Raw genomic sequence first — 3,995 nt, 5'->3', positions numbered from 1 at the left:
ATCTCCTAATGACACCCCTCGAAATGTATTGCTCCTACTCAGGTCCCCTTTGTCCTGTGCTTTCTTCTCAGATTTATCATTCTTTGTCCCAAAAGTATAAAAGTGTCTTGCTTTGGCCATTTTTTGGACTTGACGCTCTTGTGAAGCTCCCCATGTATGTGTAATACTAACTAATTTGGGCCAGGTGCGGTGGCTTATGCCTGTAATCTCAGCACTTTGAGAGGCCAAGGCAGGCGGGTCACTTGAGGTCAGGAGTTCGAGACCAGCATGGCCAACATGGTGAAACCTCATCTCTCCTAAAATAAAATTAGCCGAGTGTGTTGGCGCATATCTGTAATCCCAGCTACTCGGGAGGCTGAGGTGGGAGAATCACTTGAACCTGGGAGGTGGAGGTTGCAGTGAGCTGAGATATTACCACTGTACTCCAGCCTGGGTGATAGAGGGAGACTGTCTCAAAACAAAAAAAAACTAATGAATTTGTATGCTTTTCTCTCGTTAATCTGCATGGTGTCGATTTGGGTTCTAGAACAAACTGAAGAACCCACGTTAGACCAACAGCGGGAATAGAGGTGATCTCTGGCTCTCCTACACTCTTTTCTTTAACCTCATTTTTTATTTACCCAGCATTTATTCATCCCCAAGATCTCTGCCGGAAGTGTACATCTCTTCTTAAGTTCTCCAAACATACGGAGAATTCCAGCAACTTCATCTTCTTCTTTGAAACCTTCCCCTTGCTCCAGGACTCACCTGTCCTCTTGCTGCAGGCTGGGCTAGTCTCCCTCTGGCCCTCTTGTACAGATGCCACATGGAGACTGCCTCTTACCCTCCCCCCCGGAAATTCCTCTCACTCTTCTCCTGAGTGAGCTCTCATGCATCCTAGATCCCATGGCTTATTCTTTCTTGGTTTACACTCTTCAGTGAAACACTTCTTCCGGTAGCTTCCTGGAAAAGACTGCATCGGGAATAAATTTCTTGAGGTGTTAGGTGTTTGGAAGATTTTTTTTCTACTCTTATGTCTGATTGCCAGTTTGATAGGAAACAGACTTCTAAGTTGGAATTAATTTACTCTTGAAATTTTGAAGTCATTGTTCATTGTCCTCTAGCTTCAAACTGAGATTGCAGATACTATTTCAATTCTGATGCTTTGTGGGTGACCTGTTTTTCCCTTAGAAAGACTGTAGTGGTGGCTCACACCTGTAATGTCAGCATTTTGGGAGGCCAACGTGGGAGCGTCACTTGAGTCCAGTTGTTTGAGACCAGCCTGGGCAACACCTGGGCAACACAAGGAGATTCCATTAATACAAATAATTTTTTTTTAAAAATTAGCCAGGCATGGCAGACGCCATACTAAAAGCCAAAACGGCTGCCCCGAGGAGGCCCGCACTGCGTAGCTAGTGAAGGTTGGGGAGCAAGCTACTGCAGGAAAGAGGGAGGGGGACTCCAGGAAAAGCCGTTGAGAGGACCATCACACTCCGAGCAGCACAGGTTCCAGTTACAGCCATCCCTTGTCATAACTTTTGAACTACATTTGGAAAAATACTGGCCAGGAAAGAAAAATGATAAAATTTTTCCTCATGGTGAATAAACAAGGGCAGACTCGACTTTGTAAGTACTATGAACATGTAGATATTAATAAGCGTACACTTCTGGAAACAGAAGTCATAAAGAGCTGTCTCTCTCGGTCCAATGAACAATGCCCTTTCACTGAATATAAGGATTTTCGGCTGATATATCGGCAGTGTGCAGCTCTCTTCATTGTGGTTGGAGTTGATGACACTGAGACAGAGATGGCTATTTATGAATTCATTCATAATTTTGTGGAAGTTTTAGATGAGTATTTCAGCCGAGTGAGTGAATTAGATAAAATGTTTAATTTGCATAAAGTACACATCATTTTGGATGAGATGGTGTTAAACGGCTGCATTGTGGAAACTAACAGGGAAAGAATTCTTGCCCCTCTACTAATTCTTTATGTCAGAAAGCTGAAAGGAAGTATCTTCCAGACAACATGGATTTATCGGAAATGCTAGTACCGTGGAATACATCCCATCATCTGTAACCCGGAAGAATCTGGAAGACCGCAATTACAAAATGGGGTATCCTTCCAAAGACATTATAAATAGGAGTTTTCTACATATGTACAAAGAAACAAAATTTTTTTAGCTGAGAGAAAAGTTTTATTTTCTAATTGTAAACTTACCTTTCCCACTTCTTTAAATTCTGTTGAGCACCTAAGGAACCCTTCTTGGTCTATGCTGCTTTTTGCACATTTATTTCAGGAATAGCAGGACGGTAGTGGAAAGAAAGTATGGCAGTTTTCTGTCAGCCAATAAAGTTTTAAAATTTAAACACAAGGCATTTTGAGTAATGTTGTTTTCTGAAGTCTGTCTTTTTTTTGAGACAGAGTCTAGCTCTGTCACCTGGTGCATTCTTGGCCCATTGCAACCTCTGCTTCCTGGGTTCAAGTGATTCTCCTGCCTCAGCCTCCCAAGTAGCTGGGACTGTGGGCATGCGCCACCACACCTGGCTAATTTTTGTGTTTTTAGTGGAGATGGGGTTTCACTGTTTGGCCAGGCTGTTCTTGAACTCCTGACCTCGGGTAATCCGCCTGCCTTGGCCTCCCAAAGTGCTGGGATTACAGGCATGAGCCACCACGTCCAGCCAAGAGATGTTTTTTTGTTTGTTTGTTTGTTTGTTTTGTTTTTGTTTTTGTTTTTTTTAAGAGAAGCAGGTCTTGCTGTGTTGTTCAGGCTGGACTGCAGTGGCTATTCACAACCATGATCATGTTGTACTACAACCTTGGACCTTCTGGGCCTAACTTTAAAAGCTTTGTAATGTGGGGCTGGTGCAGTGGCTCACACCTGTAGCTCCTGCACTTTGGGAGGATGAGGAGGGAGGATCGTTTGAGGCCAGAAATTCGAGATCAGCCTGGGCAACATAGACCTCGTCTCTATAAAAAGTGCAGGGGTTAGCCAGGTGTGGTGGCACATGCCTGTGGTCTCGACTGCTTGGGAGTCTGAGGCAGAAGGATTGCTTGAGCCCAGGAGTTCGAGTCTGCAGTGACCTATGATCATGTCACTGCACTCCAGTCTGGGTGACAGAGCCAAACCCTGTCTCAAAAATAAAAAAGTCTGAGTGTGTTGACTCAGACCTGTAACCCCAACACTTTGGGGGGCCAAGGCAGGAGGATTGCTTGAGCCCATCAGTTCAAGACCAGCCTGGGCAACAAGGCAAGACCATATCTCTACAAAAAATAAATAATTAGCCAGGTGCGGTGGCTCATGCCTGTAGTCCTAGCACTTTGGGAGGCTGAGGTGGGCAGATCACTTGAGGTCAGGAGTTTGAGACCAGCCTGGCCAACATGGTAAAACCTTGTCTCTACTAAAAATACAAAAAAATTAGCCAGGCATGGTGGCAGGTGCCTCTAATCCCAGCTGCTCAGGAGGCTGAGGCAGTAGAATTGCTTGAACTCGGGAGGCAGAGGTTGCAGTGAGCCGAGATCATGCCACTGCACTCCAGCCTGGACAACAGAGCAAGACTCTGTCTCTAAAAATAAATAAATAACTAATTAAAAAGTTAGCCAGCGGTGGTGGTGAGTGCCTGTACTCCCAACTACTCAAGAGGCTGAGGTGGGAGGATTGATCAAGGCCAGGAGTTTGAGGCTGCAGTGAACTATGGTCACAACACTGCACTCCAACCTGGGTAATGGCGTGAGGCCCTGCCTCAAAACAAAACAAAACAAAACAAAAAAACTTTTATAACGTCTACCTAACAAATATTGCAGAGTTAAATTTTATTTGCCAGTTTGTAAAAGCCTTTGATACTCATTTTAAGGGCACTTAGTAATTACAATGCCATTATGTAATTAACTCTACAGAGAGCATTACTTTCAAACAACGGATGGTCAGACATTAGGAGAGCCCCAGAGAGCCGCTACAGCTATCCTTTATGCCCCCTTTTTGGTTTGTTTTTTGGAGCAGCATCTCCCTCTGTCT

The 3,995-nt window shown here is 44.5% G+C and overlaps 1 pseudogene; it reads left to right on the top strand.

Moving 5' to 3' along the window:
- Positions 1-1,364: 1,364 nt before the first annotated feature.
- LOC105496782 (AP-4 complex subunit sigma-1 pseudogene) lies at positions 1,365-2,030 on the top strand (annotated as a pseudogene).
- The last annotated feature ends 1,965 nt before the right edge of the window (positions 2,031-3,995 follow it).

This window comes from Macaca nemestrina, chromosome 5, assembly GCF_043159975.1.
Source record: "Macaca nemestrina isolate mMacNem1 chromosome 5, mMacNem.hap1, whole genome shotgun sequence".
NCBI lineage: Eukaryota > Metazoa > Chordata > Mammalia > Primates > Cercopithecidae > Macaca > Macaca nemestrina.
This window is presented reverse-complemented; position numbering and strand designations above follow the sequence as displayed.